The sequence below is a fragment of the Taudactylus pleione genome, unplaced genomic scaffold, assembly GCF_031769625.1.
Source record: "Taudactylus pleione unplaced genomic scaffold, aTauple2 ptg000935l, whole genome shotgun sequence".
NCBI lineage: Eukaryota > Metazoa > Chordata > Amphibia > Anura > Myobatrachidae > Taudactylus > Taudactylus pleione.
This window is the reverse complement of record NW_028285336.1, coordinates 1,190,933-1,209,427: the sequence shown is the minus strand read 5'-3', so window position 1 is coordinate 1,209,427 and position 18,495 is coordinate 1,190,933. Positions and strand designations below refer to the sequence as shown.

General features: G+C 45.7%; 1 protein-coding gene across 6 annotated transcripts in view; it reads right to left on the bottom strand.

Moving 5' to 3' along the window:
* The window catches only part of CUNH10orf71 (chromosome unknown C10orf71 homolog), a 161,706-nt gene that overhangs the window by 83,511 nt on the left and 59,700 nt on the right, over window positions 1–18,495 (bottom strand). For 3 of the 6 annotated variants that reach the window (XM_088459787.1, XM_088459786.1, XM_088459785.1), the window contains exon 2: window positions 16,898–16,978. The exons of 2 other annotated variants lie outside the window; for them this stretch is intronic. The gene's annotated coding sequence lies outside the window, so the exon portion shown is untranslated. Of the gene's footprint in view, window positions 1–2,916; window positions 4,129–16,897; window positions 16,979–18,495 lie in introns of those variants that run through there. One more of the 6 variants, XM_088459790.1, reaches the window with a different exon arrangement.

The following is an 18,495-nucleotide window of genomic DNA, read 5'->3' as shown; positions in this document are numbered from 1 at the left end:
TCTAGCAATCTGCACCCATACATTACAGATCTTTTTCAGTGATATGCAGTTAATTTTCAGCAAACACAGATCTACCAATCTTGAAAGGCCATCATTTTACTAGTAGGTCTGCAAATCTGCTGATTGTTACCATACACTAGCAATCTACGTCCCCAATTGCTCTGTGAAATTCGAAATGTTGGACTATCCGATTTACCAATTCCAATCACTTTTGGTTGAAATCTGCGATCTGTGAACCCCATTCATTGCAAATTTTTTTTACACACCCATCTGCAAAACTCAGAATTGGCACAATCGATTGCTGATGTATGGGGGCCTTAACAGTGCATGTTTCCCAGGTCTCCTCATAAAATCACTAGTGAAATAATTAGAACCACCTGTGGATCTTTTTAAAATGTGTCAGTACTGTTATACCCCTTTTACACCAGAGCTAAAACCCGGGTTATTGCAAGGTTGCTTCTAGGTGTAAAAGGGGCCAGGGTTGGATTCCTGGGTCGAGTGATTTGGCAATCAAATCCAGGTAATTTGCAGGGTTTAACACGGGAACGACCCGTAAAACTCTGCAGTGTAAAGGGGTAACCCATTTCCAGCATGGTTACTCCATGGTTTATCAGCGCTTGGAAATGATGTCATCTCCAAGCGCCAGGAGAAGTGATCCACTGCACCCACGTCGTAGTGGTAATGGGGTATATCCAGGGTCTGAACCGTTTGGAACTGTGGGCTCGATTCAGACCGGCTCGCTAGATGCGATCGCACACACCGAGCGTATGCAAATCTGGCAAAGGCAGGCGATCGCACGGCAAGGCATTAGCACGCCCACTATGTCTTGGCGTGCGATTGCAGGGTGTATTTAGATGCCCACTAGTCTGTATTAAGATGTCCACTTATGCACGTCATCTCCAAGAAGTGTATGCAACCATCGGTAACATCGAGTACCAGCGGATGCGATCACAGCACTTGTGGTTGACCTTACCCTACCGCAAGCGCTTCAGTGTGAAATTCAACCAAGTGACATGTACTATGACGCTCCATATTAAGTATGCACGCCTCTGAAATGGCGTTGAGACGCTCAGACACGCCTGCTTTGCACCGCTACTCCCCCCTTTCCATCGACAAACCCTTGTTACTAGACCAACCCGTTACGGGCTGGGCCGGGGGGCAGGGTGCCATTGCTCCCCGGGCCGGTACAATTGTGCAGCACTAGGGCCGCTGCTGCACTCTGTAGTGCATATACGGTCTACGGTAGTATAGACAGGAAGAAAAAAAATCCTGTCACCCACCAACAGTAGTCAAAGCTAAGTCCGGCCCATCTTTTCACCATTTGGCCACGGGAAGCATTGAGTCGCCCATTCCCCACCATCGGCTTCAGCCCCGCCCACTGCAGAGTTGCCGAAGCACCGCCCCCGGACCGACATAAGCTCCGCCCCTGGACCGGCCGAAGCTCTGCCCCCATTCATTCATACCTTGACTTCCTACTGCCCCTAACTGAAAAAACTGACTGTGACTGACTGCCGGGCACTGAAAAACAATGAGAAACTCACCACCGCTGTGCACAGGAAGGAGCAGCAGCTACTTGCACTATGTAGTCCTGGAGAGACTCCGGAATAAAAAGGTCTCATGGAACTAGTCCTTTATTACCTGTTTCTGTACTTAATCACCACCACTATCCTCAGTAGTAGAGGTGATGCCGATTCATGCAGAGCAGAGGGAGCATGCATGGTACACACAGTGCATGGGGTTCTGCTACCAGAGATTACTCGTTTTTCTTGACTGGTAAACTCCTGTTACTGTATTTCCTGATGATCTTATACATACAGCCAGATGCCAGAAACTCATAATAGGAATGGGAATAAGCATAATAGGTGGGAATAGTGTTACACCCCGCTTATTACTGTATTAGTAAGGTCTTACCGAGACAACCGATAAGTCTCACTTTGGAGCGACTCTTTCTCTTGGGATGCAATGACCGGTTTATGAATCTCCTTACAATATATCAATTCAATGGCTATTGAAGAATATCTGGGTTTATTGTTACTCCAAACAATAACAAATGAGTTACTTTAACTCAGAATACAGAAAATATAATTCAATACATTGCATAAATAACATACATATATGAATTCACTACAGTAATGGACACAGGTCCACGGGATATTTTATTACACTGGAACCAAGACATCTTCTCCACCGTCTTTCTGTAAATTAAATGGGTTAACCCGATACTTTAGGCAAACATCGGAATACAGGCAATGACTCTATCGTTACTCAAATATCTTAACAACATGTAACACAGTAAACAGTCAAAATAGTACAATCCCCTGATGGCTGGCCAGCTAGGTTACTAACGATGGTGCACAGTTGTCGCTGTAATGAGTCTATACTCTCCTGAGAAATACAGACAACTTGGGTTAATTCCTTGGTTAAATCCTGTCTCTAGCTTTGCTTCACTGTATCGACTTTCTTTCTAAATCTTATTATTTGTGGAGGCTGAGAGTGATACTTGCTCTACACAGCCAACAAAGTGTTAGATTGATAGTCTTGTTCTAAGTTGATGACGCTGTCATGAGAATAGCCTCGCAGGATGAGAAGAGACGATTATTTGGCTGCACCTCACTACAGCTGCGCTGTCCCTTATTTGTATAGTTCACTAAGGGGTTACTGGGAGTATTGGAAATAACTGAAGTAGGTATTTCTGGCGGAGATTGAGAATTAAATAGCAGCTCTGTATCAGTCCCTCTAGTCTGTGAAGCTGGTAAACTGGCTGAGTAAGGTAACTGCGACAATAGCATTTTTATCAAGACTACTGCTCCTTCCTGACCAGTGTGCTATATATGTGACTTCTCTGACTCTGTCTCCCACTCCTGTTAAGTGTTTTTGGCTAAATGCACGGAGTCCCAAAGGGGAGCTGTCACTCACCAGCACTCCTCTAGTGTCTCTCTTCACTGGGCCCGCCTAGTACCGCCTCTGTCTCCGCCTCCGGACTTGGTTAAGAGGCAGGAGAGGGTTGTCACAAATGCCTCCGGCTCCGCCCTGAGCTCCGCCTTGACGGATGACTGTCACTGTCTCTCCGGAGGGCGGAGAGACGCTCCGGGACTCACTCTAAGTCCACAACTGAGACCTCCGGCTGCGCTGCCTGCGTTTTACCGCTGATCACCTCCCGACAGACGGATCACCGCTCCTCACGATGGCTCCCTCCGGACTCGGCAACGGTTAGTCTCCTAACGGTTGGCCCAGCAGCCCCTTATATCGGCTTTGTCCGGGTTCTTTTGCCCGCGCTCACTCTCCTCCTGCCAGAGTCGCGTGCGGCTCCCTACTCCTTAGCTGCAGTCCTCCATTCTCAGATCCTGGTGCAGGGCTCCCCTTACAGTCTCATGGGAGCTACCCTGCCTCGTGCCCCCCCACATATATCTGTAGTCCAAGTCCCAACAGTATAAACCATAACTCCCCAGGGAATAGGGTAATGTCAGCCCGGGCACCAACCTTAAATACAATTGAAATAAATATAATCCTACAGTGGTATTTAGTGATACCCCAACGCTTGGGGTACCACATACCTCCCTACTAAATCATGCATGTCCTCACGCTGGGTTTCCTCGACTCATTTACAATATATTTGATCAATGAATTACAGGTATAGCAGAATTTACACTTCTTCTACACATTTAGTTGAAACAGCGTTACTGGTATCTCATTGGCATTTTCCCTTTGGTGCTTCTGCTGGAACGCCTCAATCCGGGGGCAGCCAGGTTGACTGAAGTGTCATTTGAGGACTTTTCTTCGCTTAAGTCTGGTGTTTCGTCTACGGGCAAGACTGGCATTTGAGGGCACGGTTCGGTTAGCGGTAAGTTTACACTACAATGAACTACTCATTGAAAGGTCTAGGCTGTTGATCGGACTTTCTATACCAGCTTTGTTTACCATTTCCGTTTGTGGATTTTTGAAACTTGGAGAGCTATCAGCTGGGCTATGACATAACTTAAGCTGATCTCGATGAATCCACCGACTGTGATTGTCATTTTCTCGTTGAATTCGATACACGGCTACTTCTTCCTTTGGCTGCCCAGTTACTACGTAGGGCGTCATTTCCCATTGATGATCCAGCTTACTGATGCGTGAATTTTTTTTTTTCCAAACTCGACATCCAATGGCTAAAGGATCAGCCCGGGCTTGGCGGTTGTAGTTTTGTTCCTGTCGTTCTCTAGCCATTTGGGTTTGTCGATTGACTAATTCATAGGCTGTTTTTAGTCTACGCTGATGTTCAGCTACCCATTCGTTTTGAGTGTTTTCATCTCGTGTATCTTCCAAAGATATTCCCAGTTGTACATCTACAGGTAGTTGTCCCTGGCGTCCGAACAATAGATAGTAGGGAGTGTATCCCGTGGTCTGGTGGATGGTATTATTATAAACATAGACCAATTCGGCTAGTAAGGTGGGCCACTCATTTTGTTGTGGTAAAGGAATGGCTCGAAGTAAATTGATGATGGTTTGATTCATTCGCTCGCAAACGCCATTCCCTTGGGGGTGATAGGGTGTGGTTCTTAATTTCTGACACCCATACAGGTTACATAGTTCTTGAAACAGGTGAGACTCAAAGGCTGAGCCTTGGTCCGTGAGGACTTTTCTCGGATAGCCGTAGGGACGTACGAAAGCTCTCCAAAATATCTCCGCAGTGGTTTTTGCAGTAATGTCCCGAACCGGCAAAATGACGGCATACTTGGTGTAATGGTCTACCATTGTGAGGGCATACTGATAACCTGTGCGACTTCTCTCCAATTTCACATGATCGATGGTGACCATTTCTAGAGGATGACAAGTAATTATGGGGTGTAAAGGAGCTTTCTGTGACGTAGGTATTCTTCTCCTTAGGGCACATGGGACACATGCGTTGCACCATTTCTCTATGTCCTGGCGCATATTTGTCCAGTAGAATCGTTTCCTTAAACTTGCTTCAGTTTTTTGGTATCCGAAGTGTCCTGACCTATCATGATAGGCCTGCAGAACCGAGTCAACTTCTGCTTTGGGTACAACAATTTGAATAATTGGGGAATGAGTTTTGGGATCGGTACTGTTTCGAATCAGGAGGTGATGCCTCACAGACAATCTGTCTCGCTGTCCCCACAGTTTCAGCAATTCCGATGAGACCTTTTGCCGTACTAACTTGGGTAGGAAACTACGGTTTTGAATCAGCTTCTTGAGTTGTTGGAGGATGGGACTATTCTCCTGCAATTGTCGCCATAGATGGTCTCTGTTTTCATTGACTTCAGACTCCATATCGATCCCCTCTGAGGTAATGATATTTTGTTTGATCCTTTTTGGTATTCGTTTGAATGTGGGCATCTCAATTGCCTCTTCTTCATCACCCGTTTCTGGTGTTTCTTTACTCGATGGCATTCTAGACAGGGCATCTGCATTTTTATTACTCTTTCCACTTCGGTATCGAATATCGATGGGGAAGTTAGCCAATCTGGAGACCCACCGCTGTTCCAGAGCGCCTAGTTGAGCAGTGGGAAGATGTGCCAAAGGACTACAGTCAGTGAATGCGATAAAGGGAGTGGCTAGCAAATAGTGCTTAAATTTTTCAGTTACCGCCCAAACAAGTGCCAGTAGCTCTAATTTAAAGGCGCTGTAGTTGGAATCATTTCTCTCAGTGCGCCTTAGACTTCGGCTTGCATAAGCGATGACACGCTCTCTTCCTTCCTGCACTTGTGACAGGACTGCTCCCAATCCCAAGTTGCTAGCATCGGTGTACAGATGGAATGGATGGCTATAATCTGGGTAAGTCAACAACGGTGCTTGCGTAAGTATGGTCTTTAGTTGATCAAAGGCCTCCTGGCACTGTGAAGTCCACAGCACTGGGACATTTCTAGTACGTCCAGTATTCGGAAATTCCCCGCAACAATTCATGGATAGGGGCTGCAATCTCAGCAAAGTGCTCAACGAAGCGACGATAATACCCCACGAAGCCTAAAAATCGTCTGACATCTTTGATAGTCCGTGGAATGGGCCACTCTTTTACTACTTGAATTTTATCCGGATCCGGCGCAACTCCTTCCGCGCTCACAATGTGCCCCAGGTAGGAAACTTCAGACTTGAGGAGGTAGCATTTGGACGGCTTCAACTTGAGTCCATGTTTGATTAGTTGTTCAAAGACTTCTCTCAAGTGTTGCAGATGGTCTTGGTAGGTTTTAGAAAAAATTATTACGTCATCCAAATATAGCAGGACCATCTCAAAGTTTCTATGCCCCAAGCAATGCTCCATAACTCGTTGAAAGGTTCCTGGAGCGTTACAGAGTCCAAAAGGCATCCTTTCAAATTCAAACAAGCCCATTGGTGTTATAAAGGCAGTTTTTTCTTTATCTTCTGGAGCCATCTGTACTTGCCAGTATCCACTGGTCAAGTCAAGAGTAGAAAAGAATTTGGCTGACTTTAATGCCGACAATGACTCTTCAATCCGCGGAAGGGGGTAGGCGTCCTTGTGAGTAACGTTGTTTAATTTACGATAGTCAACGCAGAATCGCAACTGTCCGTTTTTTTTCTTGACCAGCACCACCGGAGACGCCCAAGGACTATGACTCTCCTTAATGATTCCTGATGCCATCATTTCCTCTAACATTTTCCTAACCGGTTGATAGAGAGCTGGCGCCAAAGGCCGGTGTCTTTCTTTGATTGGCACAGCATCGCCCGTAGGGATATGATGTAAAATATCAGTCACCGTTCCGAAATCAGATGAATCAGTGCTGAAGGCTTCCGGGTTTTCGAGGACAACCTGAAGGGCCCCCTCTTTTTGCATACTTGGCGTCTCCATTTCACCAATCTGTATTGCCTTCCACCACGCATTTTCAACTCTTGTCGCCGTGTTATGTTGTGTTACCTCGAATTTTGGATCGATGACATCTTGAAAAGTTACCTGGGACAGCTTCGCGATGGGGTAATTACGAAACAGTCGAATGTGGTGGTTATGGGGGTTTAAGATCCTCAACGGTACTCGCCCACCCTTAACTTCCACCAATGATCTAGCTACTACGACATCATCCCGATCCAGTATGTCATTGGGCTCCACAATGGCTTCATAGTTAGTTCCCTGCGGTCCACAACGTGCTTTAGCCCATATTACCGTTTCTGAATTAGGCTGCAAGATTACTGGCCGGTGATCGGCCACTCGCACTTTCCCTACCTCCCCATCTTGGTTGGCGATCCTCTGATGTCCCTGAATCACTTTAAGGGTATGCTGCAGCGCCTGTCGCTCTAAGGTTTTTTCCCATACAGTTCCGTTTTGAGGGCTAATATAAGCTCTTCTGGACATCTTTGGAGAATATTCATTCCAATTATGACAGGAATAGTATTATCATCATCTACGTTGGTGATTAGACACCCTTGTTTATTCAATATAGCTTTTCCCACTTGAATATCAGTCTCGAAATACCCTTGGCACGATATTCCTAATCCATTGCTGGCAATTAATTTTAACCACGTCGGTGGTGGAAGGAAAACTTGTTCGGGTCCCCAATGCTGCTGGTACGTTTTCAATTGAATGGTGGTGACTTGGGATCCAGTGTCTAGCATAGCTGGTAACTCCACTCCATCTAGAGAAATCTGAACGACTGGACAACGCCCCACGTATTGGGGCCACCACTTCTCCGGTGTTGTTTCTATTCCATTTGTTCTCCCCGAGGATTGGTCTCCATCCTCGGGGTATTGGAGTTTAAAGCGTCATTTTGATTGCAGTTCCGTTCAATGTGTCCACTAAGATTGCATCTACGACAAATTGGACGCCCTTGAGCATCAAACCGGTCAGTAGGCCTACGTCCTCCAGAACGGGGAGGGGTCCACCAATCAGACGGCATTCTTCTTCTTTCCGTTCGCCAATTACTTTCCCTAGGTTCATTGGTTTGTTTAGTGAACCTCCGAAATTCCTGGCACATCTCAGCCATCCCTGAGGTTAATTTTTCAATCTGGCCTTTGAGTGTGTTCATGGGATCGGGAGTGGAGGCTTGCGCACCTTGGACCACACGCTCTTTTATTTTTGAAATCCCTCAGGGAATTACCTTCCATATCTTGATCATCCCCTGTGTATGTCGGGAGCCAAGGGGCCCCGAAGTAGTAAGGTAGCGTGATAGGGTTCAATTGTGACATGACTGGATTCTGTTGAATTGAATCTCCCGATGACTGCTGACTTTGTGACATTTTCTTGGGTTGTTTTAAATTTGGAATCCTGTTCGTCGTGACGCCACTTTTGTTACACCCCGCTTATTACTGTATTAGTAAGGTCTTACCGAGACAACCGATAAGTCTCACTTTGGAGCGACTCTTTCTCTTGGGATGCAATGACCGGTTTATGAATCTCCTTACAATATATCAATTCAATGGCTATTGAAGAATATCTGGGTTTATTGTTACTCCAAACAATAACAAATGAGTTACTTTAACTCAGAATACAGAAAATATAATTCAATACATTGCATAAATAACATACATATATGAATTCACTACAGTAATGGACACAGGTCCACGGGATATTTTATTACACTGGAACCAAGACATCTTCTCCACCGTCTTTCTGTAAATTAAATGGGTTAACCCGATACTTTAGGCAAACATCGGAATACAGGCAATGACTCTATCGTTACTCAAATATCTTAACAACATGTAACACAGTAAACAGTCAAAATAGTACAATCCCCTGATGGCTGGCCAGCTAGGTTACTAACGATGGTGCACAGTTGTCGCTGTAATGAGTCTATACTCTCCTGAGAAATACAGACAACTTGGGTTAATTCCTTGGTTAAATCCTGTCTCTAGCTTTGCTTCACTGTATCGACTTTCTTTCTAAGTCTTATTATTTGTGGAGGCTGAGAGTGATACTTGCTCTACACAGCCAACAGAGTGTTAGATTGATAGTCTTGTTCTAAGTTGATGACGCTGTCATGAGAATAGCCTCGCAGGATGAGAAGAGACGATTATTTGGCTGCACCTCACTACAGCTGCGCTGTCCCTTATTTGTATAGTTCACTAAGGGGTTACTGGGAGTATTGGAAATAACTGAAGTAGGTATTTCTGGCGGAGATTGAGAATTAAATAGCAGCTCTGTATCAGTCCCTCTAGTCTGTGAAGCTGGTAAGCTGGCTGAGTAAGGTAACTGCGACAATAGCGTTTTTATCAAGACTACTGCTCCTTCCTGACCAGTGTGCTATATATGTGACTTCTCTGACTCTGTCTCCCACTCCTGTTAAGTGTTTTTGGCTAAATGCACGGAGTCCCAAAGGGGAGCTGTCACTCACCAGCACTCCTCTAGTGTCTCTCTTCACTGGGCCCGCCTAGTACCGCCTCTGTCTCCGCCTCCGGACTTGGTTAAGAGGCAGGAGAGGGTTGTCACAAATGCCTCCGGCTCCGCCCTGAGCTCCGCCTTGACGGATGACTGTCACTGTCTCTCCGGAGGGCGGAGAGACGCTCCGGGACTCACTCTAAGTCCACAACTGAGACCTCCGGCTGCGCTGCCTGCGTTTTACCGCTGATCACCTCCCGACAGACGGATCACCGCTCCTCACGATGGCTCCCTCCGGACTCGGCAACGGTTAGTCTCCTAACGGTTGGCCCAGCAGCCCCTTATATCGGCTTTGTCCGGGTTCTTTTGCCCGCGCTCACTCTCCTCCTGCCAGAGTCGCGTGCGGCTCCCTACTCCTTAGCTGCAGTCCTCCATTCTCAGAGCCTGGTGCAGGGCTCCCCTTACAGTCTCATGGGAGCTGCCCTGCCTCGTGCCCCCCCACATATATCTGTAGTCCAAGTCCCAACAGTATAAACCATAACTCCCCAGGGAATAGGGTAATGTCAGCCCGGGCACCAACCTTAAATACAATTGAAATAAATATAATCCTACAGTGGTATTTAGTGATACCCCAACGCTTGGGGTACCACAATAGGCAAACTCAAATTCTGCTGTCCCTTCTTCCCTTAAGATTGTCTCTCTTTTAGGTCTAATGTATACATCTGTATAAATATAAACCTTTTTTGGCTCCAACATCATCTGATAGTCCTTTATTTCTAATAGCATTCACCCTATATATTTTCACTGGTTTAAGTATGTTGCTCTGTTCATAACTTTGTATGGTGATCAGTGGAGTTGGGTGTGAAATCCCTGCGTCTAAATAGTCGCAGTTTCACGCCAGAATCCCGAATAATGAAGATGCCAACAAGGGCATAAGTAGCCTAACCCTACCCCTCCCACACCCTAACCCTCCATTAGTGGTGACTAACCCTAACCTTCCCCTGGGGGTGCCTTCCCCCGGGGGTGCCTAACCCCCCTTCCCGCACCCTAGCCTAACCCGCCCCGGGAGTGTCTAACCCTCCCTGAGGAGTGCCTAACCCTAACCTCTCCTTCCCGCACCCTAACCTAACCCTCCCCGGGAGTGTCTAACCCTAATCTCCCCCTGTGGTCCCTAAACCTAACCCTTCCTCCCCCGCAGCTAACACCTTATAGGGCCCCACTTACCTTCGTTCAGGATGCCGGCTGTCCGGGTTTCGGTGTCAGGCTAAAGATAGGCATCAGGATTTTGACGCCTATCTTTAGTCCCGTCGAATTTCTGACGTCCGGCAATTAACCACATGCCGATAAGTGCTGTATATATTGTATGGGATAATGCACCACTTGCTGTCATTTGTAAGTACAGTAGTATATTAGGAGTCATGGGGAATTTCCAGCCAACATATTAAATTCATGGGGCCAAGTGATTTTATACAGGTTACAGTAACCCTCTCTAACTTCTAATAGCCATAGTCATTTGCAGTCAGCTGCTGACAGGACTGTAAGTTCATATCACTCGCCCGGAGGCACAATAGACAGTGGTGCTGTCACTATCAACACCTCAGCAGCACCCAGGCACCCCTCCTTATTGATCACCAGTCCTGGTCCTTTTGACCCAGCTTTGCCAGATCACACATGCACACTGTACTGGAAGCTTCTATCCAGGGCCGTTTCTAGGGGCAGGCGACCCGTGCAAACGCACGGGGCACGCTGCCTCCTACCCCTGCTGTAGAAACAGCATGTTAACTGCCGGGCGCCCGCTGAGATTCAGTTACCAGCGGGCTCCCGGCAGAGCAGCCGGAGACGGAGACGGAGGCTCCTGCTTCCGGCTTCCGGCTCCCACAATGTGCACTATGGGAGGACGTCATGACGTCTTTCCCATAGTGCAGAGAGAGGAGCAGCCGAGCGGAGCGGACGCCAGAGCTGGGGCCAGAGCGGGGCTGAAGGTAAGTGTTACTGTTTTTTTTTTTTTGTGTGTGCAGGCAGCCTGGACAATACTTGGGGGGAGGCACTACTACTGGGGGCACTTCTGCTGGGGGAGCCACCACTACTGGGGGCACCTGGGCACAGCTACTAGGGACATTACTCTGGGGGCACGTCTACTGGGGGAGACACCACTACTGGGGGCACCCGGGCACTACTACTGGGGACATTACTCGGGGGGCACTTCTACTGGGGTTATTGCTTAGGAGGCACCACTACTGGGTGCATTACTCAGGGGCCAGGGGCACTTCTACTGGGGGGCACTACTACTTGGAGCTTTTCTACTTGGGGCACTACTACAAAGGGAGCATTACTATTGGGGGCACTAATACAGGGGCATTAATACTGGGGAATTTATAAAGGGGACACTACTACAGGGGGCATTACTATTGGGGCAATACAACTGGGGACACTACTACTGGGGCACTACAACAGGGACCATTACTATTGGGGGCATGACTACAGGGGACATGACTACAGGGGGCACTACTAATGGGGGCTCTGCATAAGTTACACTACCACTGCGGGCACTGCATAAGGGGCATAAATACAGGGGACACTGCATACGGGGACAACTACAGGGGGCACTGCATAATGGGCACTTTTGCCTGAGAGCCAGTGGGGGGGAAGCCTAAGACCTGTCGGGATGGAATGGCAAGGGAGGGGGCTGGGATGAAGTGTGTATTATGTGAATCATGTTTTTTCAATGTGTTTTATGTGGTTCTGGATTTAATAATGTATTTGAGGTGGATGTGGTTTTAAAACGTAGTTTATGTGCCTCTGGCTTTTCCAATATATTTTAAGTGGAAGTGGTTTGTTGCAGTGTATTTTATGTGGATCTGGCTGGGCTCGCTCCCAACGCGACTAAAACCGGGTGTGATGCAAGGTCATACTTCTGCAAATGTCACACCACAGGCATGCACACAGAAATGCGGCGTGGGCTTGTGACAGCTAGGCCACACCCCATCTTTTGAGCGCGCGCCGGAGGCGCGCGCATGCTGTCTATGTTTTGTTTACCTACATATATTTTTCAGCGCTTTGCCTCTTACAGGTTAGACACCCCTGTACTCAGTAGTCACGGTGGCTGTCATTCTGTGGTCTTTCTAGATCACGCTCCCTTACTGTGATACCACACCCCCTCACGATGACGCCACGTCCACTCCACAATATTACTGCTTCGAGGGGGGGGGGCGCATTTTGACTGCTCGCACTGGGAGCCTCAGACCCTAGAAACTGCCCTGCTTCTATCGTATATGTATCTATCTATCTATCTATCTCATATATATCTATCTAATATCTATTTATCTATCTCATACTATCTATCTCATATCTATCTATCTATCTCATATATATCTATCTATCTCATATATGTCTATCTCATATCTATTTATCGAATCTTCACCAACCAGGAGAGAAAACCTCTGAATATTTTATTGCAGAATCAAAATAACAACAGCAGGGTAACTTCGCACCCTGCTGTTGTTGTTCTAATTCTGCAATAAAATATTTTGTATACTTTTAACCACTATGAGGAGCATTCCCTCTGTGTTTATATATTCAGAGTTTTTTTCTCCTGGTTGGTGAACATACCTGCTCCATCCGAGTGAATATTTAAGATATCCTCTGTATAGCGTCACGACTTGTACCAGGATATCACGAATATACGGTTGAGCAGTTTGAGGACGATTAAAGATACCTTTTGGTGAACATCACTAACCTAGATTAGGTGAGTTGTCACGCTGGTGTGCTACATCAACATGTCCATATGGCAATATAATCCATGTGCGAACCCTTTTTTCTCATGAGCATAGAAACAGATACCAGCGCTTGGTGGCCATCCTATATTTTATTGGAGTGTATATGGTGTGAACATGTTTGGACTCTTGTGACTGAAGTGGGCTCGCAGGTTATTCTGCCTATTTTCGTATAACTATGGTTAATTCTGTTAGTAGTCAATAAACCTACCAGTATATTTCTAAAGTGCCATCGTGTCACGTAGTGCTGTACATTAAGGGGGGAATATTGCCAACAAATTTAATTTATGGAACAGGCCCACTATAGATTGCATAAGCAAAGGTATGCTAATTACCAGATTTGTATTTTTGGGGGGAGGTTTTCTAAATCCAGCCCATTAGCATTATTGTGAGAGAACCCACAAGTTACATAAAAATCAATCGATGCTCTTCTTTCTATTAGCTGATTCTGGGAAATATGCTACCAGCTTTGGGTACGGGTGTTCGAAGACGCTGACCAATAGGAAGCTGGATGTTGAGACATTGCAGCTTCCTATTGGTCTGTGGGATCACCCAACATGAGGCAGACTTCCTAAGCTATGTTAATGGTAGTTACCAATAATGGGACCCATTTATCAATGAGTTTTACTCTGCGCTGCATATGATAAATGGTGCTCAAGCCAATCCGCTCCCAACTGTAATTTTTCAGACAGATGACAGGAGCTGATTGGCCTCGAACACCATTATCATATGCAACGCGTTTTAAAATGCGTTGCGCTTGATAAAACTTGTTGATAAATAAGCACCTAAATATGCTGTTCTCAAATGCATGGTACCCTCTTATTTCCTTTGTTTAGTCTATGTGCACATTTCCTATGTTTTATGTCCCCCAGTTTCCTGATCCACTGTCCAGAATGTTCCTTCCTCTCTAGCTGTGACTTTTCTGTACTCCTTTGTGTAATAACCAAACCCCTGACATAGCGGCTGCTGCTGGTGTCCACCAGCTCTCCAGCACTGACAGATCTGCTCTGGATGATTTTAATGAGCTGGCAGGTGCGGCTAATGTTGAGAGCCGCCCGATGCCTTGCTCCAGACTGTGCACTAGCCTCTTACAGCTGCACAGTGTGACTTTCCTCATTCCTGGAGGTCTGCTACACACTTTGTACCAGACCTCCAGGAGCATGGAAGGTCGCGTTGCCGCCGTGTCTGATGCACAGACTGGAGTGCACCAGAGGCAATGGAGAAGGTAGGGGTGCCCCCTTTGGAACTGGCAACTGGAGGTGACCGACTCCATTGTCTCCGATACTTCCTCCTCTGGCTGTACTTTATGCCGTATATTGATGTAGTCCTAGTAATGTGCTTCTGTGCAATCTCCACATAGTTCCATATGGGAGGCTTCAATGCAAGATGATCGCCGTTTGGTCTTCTGCGCATGCGCTGCGCCATCGTTTCACTGTAAAGGAGTGCCACAGCGGGACACAGATACATTCCATTTAGCTCAGTGAAAACACTGCATTCTAAACCGATAGAAACTGCTTGTATCCTGTACCTCTTCCTAATTGCAGTCACCTGCTGGTGACCTGGAGATGGTGTTACCCTAACGGGGCCAACTATTTCCAGAGTGCTTCACACTGTACTGGTAGAAAAGCTGGGGCCACTTGCTTGTGTTTGCCCCCCAGGCTGAAAGTTGCCAGCCAGCCCCTGCCTGTTACCTCCCACAAACGGCTTGTCCTGTCACTCATTCTAGCGAGCTATCTATGTGCAGCGAGCAAACGCTGCCCGATCGCTTGGACTAGTTTGCGCACGCGCACTGCGTTGCATACGCATGCGCACATTGCTAACCATCGGCAGCTACGAGCGAACGCAGACTAGCGAGCGGGTCTGAATCGGGCCCTGTGTTCCAAATCTCGGGTCAGACCCTGGACTTAGGTGGAAAAGCAGTATAAGTAATGAATACACCTGTGCTCCAGCAAGGAGATATATAGAACATGCACTGTTAGTGTTTCCGGAGGTCTAGATTTGAGAAGCACTGCTTTAATAGATGTATGACAAGACTTGCAAAGATAGATGTGAAGGAAAATTCAACCAGAAAATGATAGACCTGATAGTCTGACATTACAGTATTTGGGATTTCAAGTGATGACATAAAACAGTATGGTTTTTAAAATTTGGCTATGCTAAACTAATATAATTCGTAGTAGTAGTTAAGGGGCCTGTTTATGAAAACTAGTGACCAACCTCCCACATATCTTGATGATTTCAAATGTCTTTGCAGAGATTTTATTCCCCTCACCAGCAGCCTAATACTGTCGGTAAAGGGCTCCAGTAAAATGTCTCCAGGCACTGGGACAATGTTGTGCCACTTAATAGGAATGTGCATAGACAATATACTGATCACCAGTATTCAGTCACCCATACAATTTGTTGGTTTAGCAATATTCAGTGTCAGACAGCTACAGCAAGACCTACTGTACATAAAATATTGTGATGCATAAATGTCTCTGGTTATGGAAAACATTGATTGGGATCTGTGCATAAGAAAGACATAGCTTCAGAGACATTCATTTTGTCCCCTAATATAATAATTAAAAACATTCCTCACATAAGAGAATAATTCATGTTATTTATCTCCTTAGTCAATACATAAAGATTGCCCTCATTATTATTAGAGATGTGTGGTTTGGTATTCCTGAACTTAGGGGTTCTGAGTCTAATCGAATCCCAGTTCGGAATCACTTTGGGGTTCAAAGTGGAACCGAGTCCTGACTCAGGTCTGCTGTTAGTTTAAAACTCGGATTTAAAAACTGAACTAGGGTTTTGGATTGCATGTATACAGGTGTTTTTATCAATTTTTTATTGATTTTTAAGAAATCCAAACCAAACACTTGAGGGTGAATTGCCAAACCCAAAACCAAAACACGATGATGAATTAGGACCATAACCAAAACAACGGGGTTCACACACATCTCTGATTAGCAGTGACATGCAATGAGGTAAATGGCTGGGGAGGCACTGGCTAGTATCAGAGCCAGATTTACAGGTACATTTATGAACCCCAAGGCTTCATGTGGGCATTATACAAAGGTGCAGCAGTATATAGTGCTGGAAATCTGGTGTGTTTTGATCAGGCATATGTGGAAAAGGTAGACAGGGGAGGCAGTGCCTCACCTGCCATACAATTTTTACTCCAGAGTGTTCACTATAAAAATGATAGAATAATACAAAGAAGATATTTATAATATTTTCTTTCAATATTTCTTATATTTTTTATAGTCAAAACTGTGGAGTATACCTAAGTATGACAGGAAAGTTTCTACCTCACCTCACTACTAATTAGTATAAGAGTATTGTGATTCCTTAATTTCTGATTGTCCAGATAGATGCAGCGGTTTGTGATAGTTTTTTGTGGGGTTTTTGACCAAACCGAAGCAACCAGGTTGTCAGCTGTTAAGGCATTACCATCCAATCCGCTGAATAGTTTGAAGGTCAAAAACACCAGTGATGTGTGACGTTTTTTAAATATTCAGCAAAACCAGCACTTAGAAATTTTAGCCAAGGTGATTTCATGGCAAGAGAAAAACAATCCACAAAGAACAGTAAAGAGGCCATTATCAGACACATACACAATAAGTTGCCATAGTAAGTCCCTCTAAAAGCGCAGCCCTGCGGCACGTCAAGCATTGCGACTATTGTTACCAACAGATTTCACAAAATAGACAAAATATTAACAAAAATCCTTCTGTGAAAACTTTCTACTATAAATCAACACAACACAAGGAGTTCCTGTACACTACAAATCTCATATGACATTCCAGCTAGTAATATGTACTACATAGTAGCCCACCAGAGCCCATATGTTACGCTGGACACTCATTCTCTCTACCTGTTGTAGGCTCCTGTCTCAGGTTCTGGAGAATAGGGAGGGGACTGGCATGTTTCCTTTCCTCCTGCTTTTTCTTCCCATCTATAGTGAGGAGTTAAATTTAGTTCAGTAAAGTGTTTCTGTGCAGAGAGCTGATTTCATGAGCTACGACCTTCAGCTATTTCTACTGTGACACATACACATAGTATTAGTGGATAGGTTCTATTTATATAGACTTTCTGGGTGCATTTTTTATCACCAGTAACTTGCAGCTCACACACCTCCATACACATACTGTATGGAGATATAGGCAGAGCACAGCTCCGTAATCAGGAATTACAGAGATGAAAAAGATTGTGGAAGTTTCAGTTATTTGCAATCCTGCATTAATATGACACCAAAAGATAGTTCTTCATCAAAATCCTAAAATAAAGAGAGTCTAGACACATAATATGTTTTCACTTGTTTTTTAGTGCATTGATACATTTAATCTTTGATATCATAAGTATGTGAATTCCTACTACTACTGAACTACTCTAATAGGTGCAGATGTATAGAACAATGAGATCACAGTCATCACCCTGTACCCAGAATAGACTCCCCTGTGTGCTGTCTAGTGCCCCCTCCTCCCTATACTTAATGCCAATGGCTACACTTTGGGTGATATACTTGGCGCTGATGCAGGAGATTGCAATGGCTCTGGTACTGTGCCAGAGACTTCGTGATCTAAGCAAGCGCCATCTTTGTGAAAATATTAGCAGAAGGTACATGGAGTGGGGGGTGAGGGAGGTGCTGCAAAGGAATGTTAGGCACCACTAAAAGATACAAAGTCAAAAATAAGTAGTAAGAAACAAATATTGTAAAACAGAACAAAAGCAATGAACAATATGCAACAAGACATGCAGGACAGGAACGTCTGGTGATAAACTTAGTTCAATTGTAGCTTTTAAATGACTTTATTTTGGGAGCGTTACAAATCTCTGGATATGTAAAACTGCAGTATGACAATTCACAAGAAAACCCAACTGAATCCCATCAAACAAAAGAGTTTGCTGAAATTGCACACCACTGACCTATAAGGGCCTAGGAGGCAAATGTATTCATTATTTGGATCTAAACCTGATTATTATAATTTCTTATCGCTGGTTATTGTGGAAAAAAGAAATGAAGTAACACCAGAATGTATTAAAATACACACGCAGGGAGTGGGCCTGTTGTCAGGGGTGTTGGGAGGGTGGGTGAGCGAGTACTATTTACCCAGACCTGGGCTTGATGAATGAGCCCGAGTCTGCCGCATGCTCACCCTCCCTTACCTGTCAGCGGCAGCAGCCTGTGTCTCCCCAGCCCAGCACACACTGGACTGATCAGCAGCTGCAGCAGTCTCCTCTGGCTGTGCGCTGTGTGATCACTCTTATCACGTCCCCCTCCTCCCATGGATTAGCCCTCCCTTGTGGAGCACGTAGTGGCGTAGCATATACTATTTTTTATATATATTTTGAAAGAAGGCGTGGCTACACCTACTTACATTAGGCCACTCCCCGGATAGTACCAGGGCCCTGAACAGCTCCCTACGGCCCTGCCTGTGGTATGTTAGAAGTGGAGCGTTCTGCACATGCATA